This window comes from Nannospalax galili, unplaced genomic scaffold, assembly GCF_000622305.1.
Source record: "Nannospalax galili isolate Female #2095 unplaced genomic scaffold, S.galili_v1.0 scaffold158, whole genome shotgun sequence".
Taxonomy (NCBI): domain Eukaryota; kingdom Metazoa; phylum Chordata; class Mammalia; order Rodentia; family Spalacidae; genus Nannospalax; species Nannospalax galili.
The window spans coordinates 1872900-1892843 of NW_008345290.1; the positions used below are offsets into that span (position 1 = coordinate 1872900).

Consider the following 19944-nt stretch of genomic DNA (forward strand, 5'->3'; position numbering starts at 1 on the left):
CATTTGGCTCTGAGCACCTCCATCAGGCAGCTAAAAAACACGTGTAACTTTTGCTCCAGGGGCACTGATGCCTTCTTCTGGACTTCACCGGTACCTGCACTCACAAGTGCACATTCACACACATAATTAAATATAATTAAAATTAATTAAAGATAAAATATTTTATTATTTTATATGTATGAGTGTATTGTCTACATGTGTATAAGTGCACCTGTTTCATACAATGCCTGCAGAGATCAGAAAAGGATGTTGGATCTCCTGAACTAGAGTTACAGATGGTTGTTAATTGCCATGTGGGTGCTGGGAACTGAACCCAGGTCCTCTGCAAGAGCAGCCAATGCTCTTAACCACTGAGCCATCTCTCCAGTACCATAAATCATATACTGCATAAATAAATGACTATGACTGACCATTTGAATCTCTCCTTACCCCCTTCAGCTCTGGGGCTTAGAGCACTCTTCAAACATCACCTCCCACACATGCCCCACTGAAGAAAGGGGAAAATGGGACACTGAAATCTGAGTGTCAGACTCAGAAAGGCTAGTACAGAACAAAGTTACTGCTTAGCAAACCCCACCCTGCACCTGCTCACATGATACTTGTTTTCTACAGACTTCATCCTAGACATAGCCCTAAGCCAGTTTCTCCATATCTGCATGGAGTACACAGTGCCCACATACTTTCTGAAAGGGATTCCCTCTTAATGGCATCTACAGCACTAAACTTCACTTTGCCTATTATCAAAGGACTCCATGCTAGTAAAAACATGTTTCCCTATTTAAAAGCTAAAGTAGAGGGGCTGGAGAGTTGGCTCAGCAGTTGAGCACTGACTGCTCTTGCAGAGGACCAGGGTTTGATTCCCAGCACTCACATGGTGGCTATGAACCATCCTTATCTCCAGTTCCAGGGGAATCCGAAGCCCTCTTCTGACCTCCGCAGCATTGCACAACACAGGTGCACTCACGTACATGCAGGCAATACACTCGTACACATAAAATAAAAATAAATAATTTTTTTTTAAAAAAAAAGCTAAAGTAGAAAAGGAAAGTGGGTTCTGGTAAAAATGACAAACATTCCATAGTCTTGCCTACTTAGAGAGATAAATCAACAAGACCTCCAAAATATACAGTCAACACAACAGAAACAAACCTCAGAGCTCCAGCAATCTGATTTTATTCAATCACTGGGAAGATATTTTGACTGTGTTTACAAACAAGAGAATGATTTTGCCTACCACTGTGAGCTTCCCTAGTTGATGCAATCACAGAAAACGTTTAAAATGTAGGAATCTGGGCTGGAAAGATGGCTCAGTGGTAAAGAGCACTGACTGCTCTTGCAGAAGACCCAGGTTCGATTCCCAGCACCTACATGGCGGCTAGAATCGTCCTTAACTCCAATTCTAGGGAAATCCAATGCCCTCTTCTGACCTCCACAGCACTGCATGACATGGGTGCACTTACATACATGCAGGCAATACACTCATACACATAAAATAAAAATAATATATAAAATATATATAAAAAATGTCAGAATCAAGTAACTAAAAGTTATGGGGCAATGGTTAAATCAGTACACTTGCCCCATTTGTCACTGAACCCTCCACTTTTACTAATATATGCCCACCTAGTTGGACTGGACTCCCAGGGGACCCCTTCCCACAATGGCAGACATGAAGCAGCCCCCCACACCAAGATGGCACCAAGAAGGAAGCTCCTGCCCCTCCCAAAGCCGAAGCCAAAGCGAAGGCATTGAAAGCCAAGGAGGCAGTGCTGAAAGGTGTCCACAGCCACAAAAAGCAGAAGATCCACACGTCACCCACCTTCCGCGATCCAAGACTTTGTGGCTCCAGAGGCAGCCCAAATACCCTTGCAAGAGCGCCCCCAGGAGAAACAAGCTTGACCACTATGCCATCAAGTTCCCCCTGACCACGGAGTTAGCCATGAAGAAAATAGAAGACAACACACTTGTGTTCATTGTGGATGTCAGGGCCAACAAGCACCAGATCAAACAGGCTGTGAAGAAACTGACATTGATGTGGCCAAAGTCAAAACTTTGATCAGACCTGATGGAGAGAAGAAGGCCTATGTCGTCTGGCTCCTGATTACGATGCTTTGGATGTTGCCAACAAAATTTGGATCATCTAAGCAGTCCAGTAGTCTAATTCTAAATACAGATTTTTTTTCACCATAAAAAAAAAAGAAAAGAAACAGCTCTTTGACAGCTCCATCCAGAACACTCTAAGCAGCAAAATAAATTAAGTACCAAATGATAACTTATATAACAAATATCCAGTAGTTCATATTGATATAAGTAATTTAATAAACAAGTGAATGTGAGGAGAAAGGATACACCTTCCCCACAGAACAATTCCAACTACTAAATGTAATCAAAAGAGTAAAACAGAAAATGAATGAAATAATAAGACTATACACAAGAGCCAGGACTGGATGGTAAAGTGAGTGGACTGCAGCAGTGTGATGTGCCATAGGATCTTTGCCACTGTGCCCACACATCTCCCCACAAGAAAATGAGCACACAAGAAAAGTCACTTCACAATGGGGCTCGGCATATCCCCATTAAGCATGTCATCAGGGGATAGGGTGACATTCATTTGCCTGTTATTACCTGAACTGAGAAAACCACTTTCACAGTCTTTCCATCAAAACGCATAGCTGAATTACATGAGAAAACATCAGGTAACTCCAAATCGAGGTGTGTTCTTTAAAGTAACTGCTCTGAGCACTAATAAAATTTTTAAATTTATGAGAAATCAACATAAATAAGGGAACTATCTTACACTGGAAGAAACCAAATGAAATTGTTCAGGCTGGACTCAAATTCTCCATCCTCCTGTCTCAGCCTTCCAAGTGCTATGATTACATCTGGGAATCACCATACCCAGTATGAAACTTCAAAAGTCTAAAATTAATTCAAAATGAAGAGTTAACAGTCTCCTTCTTCCCACAAATACAGTCTCAAGAAAATATTAAAAATATTATTTCCAAATAAAGCATTTATTCCTTTGTTTTAAAAGATGCACTTTCCTCAGCAGGACTCCCTCAGGCTTTCCTGCCCACTCCGGCCTGTGACATCTTCATATACAACATATTAAACCCTAGAACATCTCCTTACACATTATCTTTAGCAAAAAAGAAAACAAATTGATACATTTTTAAGTTTGCCTGCCCTATGTGCTCCTGAACCATGTTCCACGTAATCTAGCAGTACTCTCCTTACCGGTCTATACCAAAGCTTTCGGTCTACACCAGGGCTTCTTAAACTTTTCCCACTTCTTTTCACCCAAGACATTTTAATGCAATTCCAGGTATACAAAGATATAAAATAGTAATACAAATAAAGTATTTATTGATAGTAAATCATAAAGAAATTTATTTTTAATATTTTGTTTACTATTTTTATTTTGTGTGAGTGCATCATTTGCATGCATGTAAGTGCACCCATGTCGTGCAAAGCCCACAGAGGTCAAAAGAGGGCATTGGAGCTCCTGGAACTGGAGTTATGGACAGCTGTTAGCCTCCATGTGGGTGCTGGAAATTGAACCCGGGTCCTCTGCAAGAGCAGCGGCAGTGCTTTTAACCACTGAGTCATTTCTCCAGCACCCAGAAATTTATTTTAAAACAGTTCTTTGGTATCCAAATCATTTTACCATTTATTAAGGATGAAAGCCGATCTCCATACTAATGAGATGGATGTTTCTGTTCATTTTTATGTAAAAAATTACAGACTAGGGGCTGGAGAGATGGCTCAGCAGTTAAGAGCACTGACTGCTCTTGGAGAGGAGCAGGGTTCGATTCCCAGCACCCACATGGTGGCTATGAACCATCCTTAGCTCCAGTTCCAGGGGAATCCGAAGCCCTCTTCTGACCTCCACAGCATTGCACAACACGGGTGCACTCACATACATGCAGGCAATACATTCATACACATAAAAAAATAAAAATAATAAATAAAATATTTTTAAAAAGAATTAAGGACTAGAGATACGGTTCAGCAGTTAAGAGTACTTGTTGCTCTTCTAAAGGACCTGAGTTTAGTTATCAGCATCCACATCAGAAGGCTCACGACAGCCTATAATTCCAACTCCAATGGATCCAAAGCCTTCTTCTGGCTTCTGGGGACACCCACCACATGGGGACATGTGGCATACAAACATACATACATACACATTTTTTTTTTTTTTTCGGTCTTTTTGAGACAGGGTCTCCCTGTAGCCCCAGCTGTCCTGGAACTCACTATGTAGACCAGGCTGGACTCGAACTCACAGAGATCCACCTGCCTCTGCCTCCCAAGTGCTGGGGTTAAAGGCATGCACCACCACACCCTGCTATACATACACATTTTTAAAAAAATTTTTAAATGAAATTTTGATGTTGGTGTGATGGCATGCATCTTTAGTCCCAGCCCTCTGGGGGCAGAGGCAGGTGAGATCAAGGCCAGCCTTGTTCACATCGTGACTTCCAGGCAGGCTGTGACTAGGGGACCCTTTCAAAAAAAAAAAAAAAAAAAAAAAAAACCCAAAAAACAAACTGAAATTTTGGCTGCATAATTTATATTTCAGGATATAGCACAACTTAAATATTTTTCAGAGTTGACTGATACTTCTATTTTATAATAGTTAATACTAAGAACACTGCATCACATAAATAGACGGTATGAAATGGTACAAGTATGTTTAGGTCATTTCAGAAATTGTTGGAAATTCTGTCCTAATCCCAAGCCAAATTCATTGAATGATTTTTTATGAAACTCAAACCAGCAACTCAAACAGCCATTTTTAAGACCAAACATTCTAATATACTACAACCCAAAAGTAAACTAATTTGACATGTGCTCAGGAATAACAGAAAATACTGTCTTTTACTTTCCACAGTTAAACCATTATATTTTTGTAACAGCAGGAAATTTTGCACGTACAGTAAAAACACTTCACTGCATAACACTCAATAGTCTTGAATCCGAGGCGAGGTGTTTCAGGCAATGTTAATTGAAATTGCTTGATATGATGGCACATGTGGTACAAGTGCATATATTGTGTGCTCAGAAGGAAGATACAGTGACATCATGCAATTCCACAAAGTAGAGCACTACAAAAACCTTGAATTCATTACTCATTTGATTTGTGTGTATGTGTTCATGTATCCAGGGGGTAGTAACGTATGAACATGTGTATACACGAGTGTGAGGCCAGAGGCCAACCTTGAGTATCATTCCTCAGGAGTCACCCTTGTTGATTAAGACAAGATTTCTCACTGGGACCTGGGGTCCATTAATTAGGCTAGGCTGTCTGGCCAGGAAACCCCAGGGATCTGCCTGTCTCCACTTCTCCAGCATGAGGATTATAAGTGCCCACCATTGTGCCTGGCTTTTTATATGGGTGCTGGGATCCAATTCAGGTTCTCATGCTGTATGGTAAACAGTTTACTGATGAGGCTATCTCCCTAGCCCCTGATTATATATTTGAGTTTGAACTAATTTTTAGTTGCTACATATTCAGAAACCTTTTACTACTGCCAAATTTTTCATGACTCCCCCACAGTCAGTTATATGACTCCATAAAGGTCACAACCCACAGTTTAAGAAGCTTGCCATGGTGAGACAGGCTTACAATCCCAGCACTTGGGAAGTAGAGGCAGGAGGATCAGGAGTTCAAGAGCAGTCTCAGTTACAAAGCAGGCTCAAGGGCACCCTGTCTAAAAAACAAAATAAAACAAAGAGGAAGCTGGGGTATAGATTACAGAAAACTGATGCAAAGGTGCAAAGGGCTAAATTTATAAAAATACTAGTAAATCCAAGGGAACAATATGCTATTTCAAATGTCAGAATCTTGTGCTATTCTCAATGCCTCAAATGACTGTCAAATATTTAAACTTCCATGGAGTTTATGCTACAATGTGTTTATATATGGTCAAATCTCCTTTCAGAGTTTCTTTTATGTGTTTCCAAAGCATTTTAGACTTTAGATGCTCATTTGCATTTGGATTTCCCCTTATTCACTACAGGAATTTTACCTTGTGCTCATACTTCTAAATGTCCAGTGTCTAAGATGATGTATTGCACATAGTTTTCATTACGTGATTGTAAAGGGGAAAAAAAACAACTCTTTTAATTCCTTCCTTAACTATGTCCACCTCCCAGTCTTTTCAGCCCCTTCCCCTACATTATACCTTTCTTGGGAGGCAGCCGTGCATAGTACTTAAATAGTGCAGCCCTCAATTAAAAATGCTTACATTCAAAGTCCATCCATACCTCTCTGAAGTTGTATCCTACATGGAGAAATCAAGTTGATACTGATTAGGAAGCTTTCTCCCTGCTGGCTAGCTTTCATAGTCCTGGAAGGTGCTATGTAGGCTGCTGGAGTGGGGATCATCAACAGTCTTACCCAGTTGTAAACCATGTGAACTGCAATAATGACGGGTGTGGCAAGATATGTCCATGGGCGTAATACTGGCAGAAATGTTATGGGGGGATCCGAACACTTTGATTGTATTTAAGGTCTCCTCATAAGAGGAGACACATGTCTGGTACTGAAAATCTGGCCAAGAACCCATGGTTAAAGAGCTCACAGGACCCAGAGGTGAACCTACTACTATTATTTTGCTAAATGGACATAGTATTAAACTTCCCTGCATCGCTTCTTGGCCTTTGGCTAAGATCAAGTGTAAACGTCCCTGTAAAGTTGTAACTACTTGTAGATTAATGCAGCACTCAAATCTTACCAGAGAAGTTCCTTGTGCAGTAGATAGTGGTTGACAATTGGTCAAAGTACAGAAAATAACTGTCAGTGGAATGCTCAGTCACAAATGGGACACGTACATCACACCTCTTCCCAAGGCTCATGGACCATTACAGAATAAGGAGCAGAAATATTCTAAGGGCCAGAGGTTGAAGAAGACCAGAACAAAATCCTGTCTTTTAAACATGGCAGAACCTTTGCACTCATGAACTTAGAGCAGCTGTGACTGTCTGCACAAGACTTGCACAAGAGCAAGCCAGTCAACACTCTAACATGGAGTGGGAAGGAGTTCATGAGTCCCCTCCTATAACCAAGAAGCTGTAGACAGTTGATGGCTTCTGGGGAAGAGGGGGACAGTTTTCTTTAAAGGTGTGGCTCCTGGAGGGGAGACCATGCTCCAATGGGCAGACTCATACCTAGAAGTACATGGATGACACAAATTGGACCAGATGGGCTATTAAAGAGAGAGAAAGACAGTATGAAGTTGTAGAGGGTAGGGAGCTGGGGGCTGGATATGAGAAGAGACATAGAAGGAGTGTGAATATCATCAAAATACATTGTATAAATTTCTCAAAGAATTAATTTTAAAACATTTTAAATGTTTTAAATAGGCAAGTTATTTAACTTCTTTATGTCACTGGGATTACTACTTGTATGGTTATTATAAAGAATAAATTACTTAAAATAGTGATCTTTTTCAAACTTCATTATATCCTAGAGAATTATAAAACAGATCCCTGGACACCCTCCCCCTGCCCCCCGAGTTTTGTGTTCAGTGGGTCTGGGTAGAACCTGAGAATCTTCATTTTTAACAAGTTCTCAGAGGATGTTGATGTTGGAGACCCTGGGACTACACCTTGGGGGTTTTAAGCTTAAAATGATGCAAAGGGCTTAGAACAGTGCCTACTTTATAAAAAGTGTTTTAAACTACCACTATGGCACAGCATTCAGCAAATGTCTTAGTAGGCACAGGAATGTGGGTCTTCTCTACCAGCTTACAGCTTCTCAAGAAATAAGACCTTATCTTTTTACCCACATCCCTAGGACCTGGGAGAGGTCTGTTACAAAATCAGGTCTGTGGAACACTTTAACTGACTTCTCTACACACCAAGATAGAATCTTCTCACCTAAGGTCCTTCCTGGTCAGAGGGAAAACAGGGTATAAAAGGGAAAACATTCTCCCCCTGGCACATCCCCAGGGCCCTATACCAAGGGTCATTTATTCACAGCTATTGCATTCACTCTTCTGACCCACCAGGGTTAGCCACATTTCCCATCCTTGGGAGTTCTGAAAGAGATAATATGGAATCAGCCCATGCCTATTAGGTGGTTGTAATCAAGGTCTTTTGTCACTTGAGCACAGAATTTCTATAGGGTTCTGTCACCTGCCACGACCACTATCCGAAGTTTAAGTACAGCTGATTTTGATATAAACAAAAGTTTTACCTTGATACTGACAAAAGAAAAACCATGTCATCCACTCCAAACCTATTCTCTTAGTTATGACTAGATTTCTTCAACGGTGATCACCAAGTCTTTTAGTTAATACTGTCTTTTAATTCAAAAAGATCAGAGACAGGCATGGTGGTACACACCTGTAATCCCATTACACAGGAGGGTGAAGCAGGAGGATCATTAGCTCAAGACCAGCCTATTTTGTCTCAAATAAATATTTTATATATACACACATATATGCATGTACGTGTGTGTGTGTGTGTGTGTGTGTGTGTGTATCAGAAGGGACAAATGCACTTCAATGTGTTCTCTAGGGTTTTGATACAGATCCTCCATAACAAGTACTGTGATTCCAGATGTACTCTTAATATCACACAACTCCAGTTCTCTGGCTTTCTGATGTCTTTTAGGAACTCTTGTTTCTGCCAACTTTGGGCAATTCCAGCTTAAAAAAGCAGCACCATTGTCTTCACAGAGACATGAATAGCAAAATGTCTGATCAGTACCTTGATAATGACTATAGGAATAGGTCTTCCTTTTATGTGCACTGACCACTGACAAAACTGTTGGATCATCCTTCACTTCACAGCCTTTGATTAGTTGCACTTGGGTCTTGGTAGGCTTGCTAAACTTTCTTCTGGATCACATGACCCTCCTTCCTCTTGCACATGTCTCTTTATAAGCCAAAGTCCTTCAAACTCACATTATACCCACATCAGCCTCTTTTACTTCCTTCTACTTTTCTGAGTATTTATCAGAATGTCTCCCCGATCTTGTCCTCTATTTCCTTTTCATGTTTCCAGGTATGGCACCCGAACTGTCATTCTTCTTTATTTGCTAAAATCAGATTCTACAAAGTACAGTCACTTTCTGTGGAGCCTCCCTCTTTACACCAGGAAGAGCCTAATCTGTATTGTACTGCTTTCATGCTAATGAATTTTTTACTCTGACTACAGACACTTCTCAAAACCCACTGTGAGTAGAAAGTGCATTCAAGTGACCTAACCCACTGAATCACCTAGCTTAGAAACACAGTATGCTGTAGAATGGTGTCCTTTCATGTTTGTGTGGCTGGCTGCACTGACCAGCATCTTAAGAAAGTACTATACTATCACATAAAGCTAGCCCAGGAAAAAATCCAAACTTCAAATTCAAAGTATGGCACTGAATGAGTACTGCCTTTATACCATGGGAAAGTCAAACAGTTTTAAGTTGAACCATAGGAGGTGAAGGACTTTCTATATCCTTGCCCTTCCCAACTCCTGGATGCTAGTTTAGATCTTCTGCCTCTACCAAATACCCTCCCCTCTAAGGTTACTTACCATACTATTTCTTCTGCCTAGATATCTTTTCTCTAGTAAATCATAGTCTCTCTCTCTGTGTCTGTGTCTGTGTCTGTGTGTGTGTGTGTGTATGTGTGTGTCTGTGTCTGTGTGTCTGAGACAGGGGCTTACTACATATTTACAGATGGCTATCTGACTGGCCTTGAACTTACTATATAGTCCAAACTGGCCTCCAATTTGAGATCCTCCTGTCCTAGTGCTGTGATTACGCAGCTCATCATAGTCTTTTGTTAGTGTTTCCTCTTTCCTGCAACCTTCTACTGTAACACAAAGATTCACTGCAGCACCAGCAAACATCACTAAGATTCCTCCAGGCAGAATAAGAAAAGGAGCACATAGCCTGTAGGCCACTAAAGTATGTGCTGATGTTTTCGGAATTCAAAAGGATCTTTAGTGTTCTAAATTCCCCTAGAAATTCCAACCTTCCAAAGGAATGTGGCATCAGCAACCGTCGCTCCATTCTCCTGCCTCATTAGGAACAACCCATTGGACTCCTGGATGCTACTAAACCCACCTGGCAAATGCCATCTTCTTTGGGTCTGTCTCAGCCAATCTCCAGATGACCATCATTAACACTCACCTACAGCCTTCCTCCAGGTGTGGTCTGGGAACCAGCAACACCAGCCTCACACAAGTGTTTCTGTGTCATGCTGATTCTCAGTCTCCATACCAGCTAGAAATGTTCCTTCTGAGGATGAAGCTAATCAGAGCCCCAGGTGACTCATATCACAGTGAAATTTGAGAAGACAGATCTATGCCACCTAGACATTAATCATGTTTCCCTCTGCAAGTGTTTCTAAATCCAAAAGCCTCTCCAGACATCAACAAAGACCCTCCTAGCAAGAATTATAGGGGAAAAGTCAATGTTGAAGATGTCCTTTTCTGGACTCTCCCTCCTCAAGAATGAAAACTGAAGCTATGGCAGGAATGTGATGGGGGTACCCAACCATTTTCTGATTGGATTTAAGACCTGCTCCGCAGGAGGAAACTACATGCCTGGTACTGCAAATCTGGCCAAAAACCCATGGTTAGGGAGCTCAAAGGATCCAGGGGTGAACTCACTACTATTTTGCTAAATGGACATAGTAACAAACTGTCCTCTAAATTCCTATCTCTCCATCCATAGATTTGCTCTCAGACTTCATCAGAGAAGTTTCTTTGTGCAGTGGAAGATGGTTAATGAGGAAACACATAATTGCTCAAAGTGCAGAGAGTGTCAGTGGAGTTCTCAGCCACAAATGGACATCTGTATCACATACCCTTCTCCAAGGCCCAGAGACCATCACAGAATAGGGGCCAGAAAGACTGTAAGAGCCAGAGGTCAGGGAGGCCTGGAACAAAACCCTGTCTTCTGGACGTGGCAAGACCACTGCACTCCTGAACTCTCGGCAGCTGTGGTTGCCTGCACAAGACCTGCGCAGGACCAAACCAAGTCAATACTCCAGCATGGAGGGCACTATTCAAAGTTGATGGCTTCTGGGAGAAGGAGAGTCAGTTTTCTTTAAGGGTGCTCCATGCTCCATTGGATGGACTCATACCCAGAAGTATATGAACAGCAGAAATTGGAGTTGTTGGGTTATTAATTTTTTTAAAAAAAGAGGCCAGGAAGTTGTTTAAGCATTAGGGAGCTAGGGATGGATGTTGGAGGAGTTAAGGGGAGAAGCTGGGGCAAATATGATCAAAATATATTACATTATATGAAATTCTCAAAGATTTAATATCTACTAAAAATGAAAACTGCACATAAACAATTGAAAATGTTAATAAATTCCTGTAGTAAATAAACCTGCTTAATCCAACAGTCTTAAACACATCTGTCCAAGAAATCTGGAATTTTTAAATCTATTTTATCATTTACCATTTCAAAGCATATTTACTGCTATTAACAGATGCAGCTAATGAAAAGCTGTCTTAGTGCTAAATTGCTTTAATCTGACAATTTCAAAATCTTCTACACCTCTAAACCACTCTTCTTAACTGCTGACTGATAACTTGTTGGCAACATTCAAATCAGGTTCAGACACGAGCTTGCCTCTTACTTTCTTGGTTGGGGAGGCTAAGCAAACAAGGTGGCCCAAACAGAATATCCTACAGCAGAAAGGAGTGGCAGGAAAAGAACAACACCAGAACTTAGCTCTTCAGACCGAAGCAATCTGCAGTTACCCCAGACTTCTAGACACACTTGGAGTCTTCTCCTCACTTTTGTTCTACCGTGTAATGGAAAGCCACGTTCTTACTCCACTTTACACAGACTCTGCTATGTGATCCAAAAGCAAATCTTTTTCTTTTTCTTTCTTTTTTGTATTTTTTGCATTCACCCCTTCTCTCTAAGCACAATTATGGTAAGATATATTTCTCAAGGGGTTCTGGCTTTAAAACTCTAAATTTTTACTTGCGTTTAAACTTCATTTTGAATTCTTTATGCATAAAGGATTACACTAAAAGAACAATTCTCACGTCAGAAAGAAACCCAAATTTAAGGATTCTGGAGTATTCGCGGACAGGAGAAGAACTGATACATCTCTGGGTGAAGAACCAAGAATATAAGACAAGGCTGAAGACACTTCTAGAAGGATGTGTTTATTGACTGCCCCTCCCACTCTGTGCTGTTCATTCTGCAAAGCTGACTGTGTAACCCTGGAGGACGCCCTCCAGTAAAGGAAAGAGACATGAGGAACCTGGTAGAGACATTCAAACCACAGAGCAGGAAGACACAGGCAGCCTTCCCTTTTCTGAGTGGCTGATCATGGGTAAAGGACACAAACTGAGCTTTGCCAAAGCTCCTGTTGTAATAACCTCAGTGTCTGGAGTGTCTGCTCCGTGGCCTATTTGCTGAAGCACTTAAGCACTGTTTTCTGCTGTTACTACCCAGTAACCGGTCAGGTCTAACATCTAAAGAAAACAATTTAGGAAATAAATACTGTCAAGCTAAATATCAATCATTGGCATTTGAGGTCCCAAATGTGTGAATGTAATTTCATTTGTACACAATCAAATTCTATATCAGCTTCAAAGAGGGAGCAAGAGAGGGGTAGACTATGTGTGATAAGGCAACTATGTTTTACAAGACAGAATGGCACAAGTTCATTTCTAGTGGAATCTAAAGCCTCATCTACCCAGGTGTTACATTCACCACTAACTCTTTAGACATGCAAATTGCACATCTTTTTAAAAAAATTAATCATGAGCCCTATGTATAAAACACTGGACCTTTCTAAACCATAAGCAAGAACTTAAGCTTCTTCCCTGCCTCATGGTCCTATACTGTCCATCACAGTCCTTTCTGAGTCCTGAATGCCAGCTCTCCGGTTTGATATAAGAGAACACCAGTGTCCTGCCCTTGGCATGAAGACAAGGAACAGAGTTAGGAGCCCATAGTAGGGAGAGCAGTTGTAAAGAACCCTGAAATACACGTACAGTTGACAACTTCTCCACACAAATTTGTCATGGAGGGTAAGATTAAATCACCAAGATAGTTGCTTTTAAAGTAGTTCTTAAGTTAGATTGGAAACTCATAAGACTCACAGATGAAGGTAAAACTGAAGGGCTTAACTTCTTCCTTTTTCTAAGAGATATAAAGCTCTCCAAGTACATGAGCCCTATGGAAGCTGGTGTTTCTATACCTCTTGACTTTGATATTGTCTGTGTTCCTTGAAATAAAAGGTCCTGAAATGAAAAATAGCTGCAGGAAGTACTAAGTTGACCAAGAACTTTCAAGTAAGAAAGTACACTCAGAAAGGGGACGGCAGTAAGCAGGTGGCCAAGGATTTCTTCCTGTTCCTATTAAATATTGCAAAAGTATGAATTGGAAGACACTTCTTGTAAGTGGTGGGAAAACATAGAACAGTAAACTACTGTTAAGCTCCTAGGCATATTTATAATAAGGCTTTTTATGCCATGCTGCCTTTAAATATATGATGCTAGAAACTAGTTGCACAACATTGAGAATGTACTATATGCTACACTGAAAAAATAGTTAATGCTGATAATACTTGTGCTATGTATATTTAATACCATAATTTAAAACAAAATAATTGAAGAACTACATTTGATGGATTCTGAAATCCCTAACTTACCCACAAAGGATAATCTCTAAAATGACCCATGGATAAGCCATGACACATACCTTGGGATGAGGGCTCTCTCCTGAGGTGTTATCTAGCCTCCTATGGGTTGCTGTGCTTTGTGCCACACCAGCCAAAGTCTCCTCTTCATTGTAGGCAGGTTTCAATGGCAATGCTAGAAATACATTCATAAGCCAATGAAGCTAGGACTTAGCTAGCTCACTGTGTGCCCACATTGTCTTATAAGTGTGTGCCAACAGCAGCACAAAAGTCATTGACATAAATGAAACCTTAGATGTAAAGATGAAAATAGGACAATTCCAGTTTCAGAGAACAGATCTTGCTTCTAGCCTCTTGCTCCTGCCTCTCTCACCCACATTTCTCAAGATTCAATGCTAACAAAAGGTTTTCAACAGCCATCCCTACGTCTTATTACTGAGAAGATTTGACACACATGGGGAAACTTGTTTTTGAAAGTGTTCCAATGATAAATTAATTCCATGGCTCATGGCAGGTAATTCCTTTCACGAAGCCATCACTTAAGTCCTGTGTATCGCCAGCTGGATGACAGGTGCCTCTGCACAATCACAGTTCTATTAGCCAGCAGGCGACACTTTAGACCACTAACCAACCTCATGCTGGCTTTCTCACGCTCTTCTGTACCTGAGAGAGCAAGTCGCCACAAGGTATGCAGAGGTGCACTACATGATGTGGCTGTCATAAGGAGTACATTTTATGTGGTTACCGAAGTCACACAATCATTTGTTTAAAGGTATACACGTATGTAGTTAAAACAAATGCTTCTCATCTTGTAATGCATGCTAGGTAACTGAGCCCACTCAGTTCTGCAATATAGATGCACATTCATGTCAAATGTTAACATTTCATTGTGATAATTCTACAGTTCTCATACTAAACTATTAATGAAAAACTTCTACTTTTTAAAGCTGCTTGGAATGTTTAGTACATTCAACAGACATCTATTTAAGAAATTAGACGTAGCTAAAACCAGGTTTCTCCACATGATCTTAATATGCCTTATATGTGTGTCAATATGTCCAGAAAGAAGGGAGGTTAGGAAGGGGAAAGAGGAAAGGAGGGGAAGGAAGGAAGGGAAGAAGCCAGGGGCAGGGGGACCAACCAACCTAGGACACAGATTATTAGAGGACAAAATATTTTTAAAAAGGGAGATTTTATTAATAATCATGCAAATATAATACATACACATATATATGTATATACACACACACATACACATACAAAAGCTGACTACACTACCCATAAGGTAACAGAGCAAGACTAACTGTAGAGACTCGGGTCATGAATATTTGAGAATTGATGGTACTGAAAGAGCCTAGAAGGACTGAACCAAAGTGCTTAGACAAAGATGTGCAATCGGAAATTAAGGAAAAGATAGGAGCGCAGTGCAGGGGAGGTAAGGAGGGTGCACCCGAAGGTAGGGGCCACCTGGCGTGTGTTCAGCAGTAATGACAACACCCACACCTACAGGAGCCTCTCAACTGACCATGGTTCTATCCTAAGTGATAAAGTTGAAAATATCTTAAGTCAAAACTGCATTCAATATACCTAGCCTTCCAGTCCTCCCAGCTCAGCCACACCAGACGCTGAGGAGTGTGCACTGATTCCCATGGTGATCACATGGCCAACCAGGTGCCACAAAATTGCTGCCCAGCAATATGAGAGTTTCACACTGCATTGCTGCCAAGAAGAGACCCATATTCAGTATGTGCACTTTGCTTTCTGCTGAATGTGGTTCCCTTTCACACGATTATATAGTTGAAAAATCTTAAATTGAACCATACCCCATTGGGAACTGTCTGTATACACACAAGCTCATTGAGCAATATACACTTACCAAACTCTGATGCACCACTATTCTTTACTGTCACTGTCCTAAGCACTTTCTACAAATACTAACTCATTTATTATTCATAGCCATCGTTGGAAGCACAGAGAAGTCACTTGCCCACAGTCATTCAGCTGGTAAGTGGAAGAGAAGCCATGGCTGGCCAGTTCCTGTATTTGTGATCAGCATTTCTCCATCTGCCTTCTTCCCTGGAGAATGCCCTTAGTTCCCGCCCCTTTTGAACCCTCTCTTTAGCCCTCCAATCATTTTGCAAGCTGCCTACATCCCAACATCCTTCCAGTATTTTCAGAGTTGGTTTCTCTTGTTTGAAATCAGTACCTTCCCTGACTGACTCACCCTGGATCCAATTTAAAAAGAGAGTTGTGCACACACAAGAGCCTCCACTGTACCAGGCCCCAGGAGCAGGCCAGTCACCTGAAGAAAGAGAAGAGGGTAGGCAGGGGAATGTGTGTTGATAGTGTCAAGAGCAGAGCTGGTTGTTCTTTTCAGTTAAAGAAGATGAAGGAGAGTGATTAGCCACAAAGCGTGGTGTTCCATCAGAACCTCGAGTGCAAAGCAGGTACAAAGCTCTGCATACAATGATTCCCTATACTCAACACACAGGACTCTAAGTGGACAGTCAGAGTAGATGAAGAGAATAGCACCCCCTTTCTATGCAGCCAGCTGCCTCTCTTCCCACAGGCTGCTTTCTACCTTACCTCCTACACATGACCCAAGGCTGGCCTGGAGAGCAGCTGGAGCTGGGCTTATCTGGCCAGAAAGAGAGTCCTGACACTGGGCAGATGCAGTGTAAGGACAAGGGGGGGGGATCCATTTCCATCTGCCTAGAGTCACAAAGAAAGTAGGTGAGGGCAGTAGTCATATACTGATAACTACTTCTTCACTTAAACTAAAAACTGAAATTTAAAAGTTTAATATTTTAAAATATTTAAACACTTTATTAATTCAAATTAATTTAAAAAATTTAAATAGCTTTAGAAGCTATTTAAAAAGCATCTTTTTTGTCTCTTACATGGGATAAACAACTGTGATGATTTGTTATACAGACACATATACAATCTTGTTCATAATTTCATAAGTCTTAGGAATCTAGACTTTCTGCATAGAACATTTGTGACAATTATATCCTCTCAAGAGGAATTTATAGAGGTTGATTTTCAGTTCCTGATGAAAACAGAAAGTCAACTGCTGAGTCCCAGCAACGCTTTCTTCCTGAACTCTGATTTCTCATTCCAGTACCTCCCTATTGAACATGCCCAGCCCTGCCACCAGGTCCTCAGCCCTGAGTGACTGCTCAGCCTTCCACTTCTTTCTCCATTATGCATACCACCCAGTCACAACGGGCTTTCTAGAAAAGTGCTTTTGTCAATTGACAGTGACTGCAATATTATGCAGAGCATAAAATGGTTCCCAAATGTTCATCTGAGATACAATAAAGACCAGGTAACAAGTTTTTTTATAAAATGTACTCAACTACAAAAGCTTCTAAATTGTTAAGAGTAAATTCTTTATTTTCGTGGTACACAAATAGTTTATAAGCTACTGGTACAGGGAACTGATCCTAAACAAATAAGCTAATTCTCAATTATTTATGTTTGAAGGTGATAGAGACATTAGATATAGGGAGGAGGCAGAAGGTGTGACCTTTAAATAGGGTGGCCAAGAAGCCTTCCCAAGAGACTGGCCGTTGAACAAAGACCTGCAGTGATGGATTTTATCTATCCCTCTGGACCCACAAGCCAAAATAAAACTCTTCTGTTGCTTTTGGTCACGGTATTTTATCACAACAGAAAAGTAATACTGGAATCAGCACCAGGAGTGGGGCTGTTGCTGTGAAGGACTGACCCTGTTGCTTTTCAGAGGAATGTAGAAGTATTTGGAAGTTTGGACTAGAAAAGCTGTTGAGTGCTATAAGCAGCGCTTAATGGGCCATTCTAGTAGAAGCCTAAAAGAAAGCAGTGTCAAGAGCAATGTGGTGGGCTGAGGCCTTGCTCATGAGGTTTCAGATGAGAACAAGGACTCTGTTAGCAACTGAGCTAGAGGCCATTCATGTGATATTTTGGGGGAAAAAAAAAATCTAGCTATATTCTGTCCAAGTCCTGAAAATTTGCATGAGGCTACATTAAAAAGTAATGCACTAATTTCTTTGGTGGTAGAAATTTCAAGACAGCATAATGTTGAATCTGTAGCATGATTATTACTCTTATGCAGATTGAGAATTAAAAAGAACAAGTGGGGCAGAAACAAATGAAAAAACGTGGTTTGGAGAAGAAAAGAGCACTAGGAAGCTTAACGTTACAGCCGAGTCATGTGCTGAAAGTGGCAGTAACTGACAGAGATCAGCACCACTAAAGAGAAGACTCCTGCTCTACACTGGAAGGTAGGAAGCTTCCCTAAGGGCGATATCCTGCTCAACTAAGCCTCCAATTTGTGAAAGAGCCTCAGGGGTTGCTTGCTCCTAGAAAACAACCACTTCACTGCACAGAAGCTGCTGACACTGTAGTTCAAGGCAGACAGGGTGCATCTCAGTCCAGGTCCATCCCAACATGGCAGCTGAAATTAGCAGTGTCACCCATAAGGTACTGTTTTAGAGACAGGAAAGATTCAAGATTGAAGGGGTCATGAATTCTTTCTCCACAGTTTCAGAGAGCCACTGAAGCAGGCAACATGTGACAGGAGTCCCTATAAGGAAACAAGGGCCCTGAGAGGCCACTTTGTGAAGTTGTGATGGTGAAAGCTGGATTATGGTGGAGACCCAAAGACATTGGCAATGTCAAAACAACCCAACAAGAGCTGCATTCAGAGAGTGAAACCAACCCAAGAGAAAGATGTATGTTGCACACAGCAAAGCTGGGAGGAAGAGCTGTATAAGCCTTTTGAATTTGAACCTCCAGATATCAGACATGGAGCTACAGGATTTGGGGCTTGTCCTGCTAGATTTCGCTCTAGCTTTGGTCCAGTATTTCCTCACTATGCCCCCATCCCTCCCCCTTTTGGAATGGAAATGTACATATTCTCTGCCACTGAAAGTATGTAATTTGCTTTTTTATTTTACTTATTATTTTTATTTTATGTGTATGAGTGTATTGCCTGCATGTTCGTAAGTGCAATGTCCACAAAAGTCAGAAGAGAGCATCGAATCCCATGGAACTGGAGTTACAAATGGTTGTTGGCCGTCATATGGAAGCTAGGAAACAAACCTAGGTTCTCTGCAAGAGCAGCCAGTGCTCTTAACCTCTGAGCCATCTCTTGCTTTTTCTTCAATGGGGGAGAGGAGTCACATTTAAGAGATTGCCTTGAGTCTCAGACGAGATTTTGAACTTTCAGTGTTGAAACTGTTAAAGATTATGGGGACTTTTGAAGTTGGACTAAATATATTTTTCATCATGAAAAAGCCATGAGCCTAATGTATTTTGTATCATGAAAAAGCCATGAGCCTATGGGGCCCTGGAGGTAGAATGTGGTGGTTTGAATGAGAAATGCCCCCTCAACCCCGCCCATAGCCTCGTGCATTTGAACATGTGGTACCCCTCTTGGTGGGGAGGGGGTTGGAACTTTTGGAAGGTGCAGCCTTGCTGGAGAAAATACATAACTGGGATGGGCCTGGAGTTCTTAAGTTCTTAAAGCTTCATCCCACCTCTCTCTCTCTCTCTCTCTCTCTCTCTCTCCTTCCGGTATATAGATGAAAATGTGATTAGCCAGTTTCCTGCTTCTGCTGCCATGCCATGCCCTCCCTGCCATGATAGACTCTATCCCTCTGGAACCATACATCAAAATTAAACCTTCCTTAAGATGTTTTTAGTCACGGTACTTCATCACAATATAATAATAACCAGTACAAAGTAGAAGAGGCGATTATTCAATAGGATGGCCAAGAAACCATCCTAAAGCCTGAGAGAATGGCCTTTGGGCAAAGACTCACAATAACTGAAGAGGATTTGAAACTAAGAGACTACAGAGCAAAGACCCTGAGGGGGAAGCATGCCCAGCATGATGGGCCAGAGACCCAGAAAGACTACAGCAGTACCAGGGGACAAGAATGTGACTGCATTTGACCCAAGAAGGAGACTGTCTACTTTGTTTACAAAGCACATTCGCCATGAAGTTAATACAGACTCACCTTCATACCTACTGTAAACCATCAGACTCTGGGCAAGCCAGGGAGCTGTCTCTGCAACCTGTGTTGCCTAATAACTAACTCTGATTGCTATTTTACAAGTGGCTTTGTTCTTTTCATACTGTAACAGCAAGTCTCATTTTTGAGATCAAAGAACTGTCAGTAACATAATTGCTCAGTAAAGTATTTTTAGCAAGACTTCATTAAAATGATAGCATGCTACATTTCATTTGAACTAGCAGACTGGTTCTATAGCTGACAGGTTACTACTGTTTCTTGAGGTCTCATAGAACAGGTAAGCTTGTTTCTTAGAACTGCATCAC

The 19944-nt window shown here is 41.2% G+C and overlaps 1 protein-coding gene and 1 pseudogene across 3 annotated transcripts in view; one reads left to right on the forward strand and one right to left on the reverse strand.

Moving 5' to 3' along the window:
• LOC108491244 overlaps window positions 1–2144 on the forward strand; it is a 6267-nt pseudogene extending 4123 nt beyond the window's left edge.
• The window catches only part of Rapgef5 (Rap guanine nucleotide exchange factor 5), a 257063-nt gene that overhangs the window by 221600 nt on the left and 15519 nt on the right, over window positions 1–19944 (reverse strand). The gene's annotated exons all lie outside the window — the stretch shown is intronic.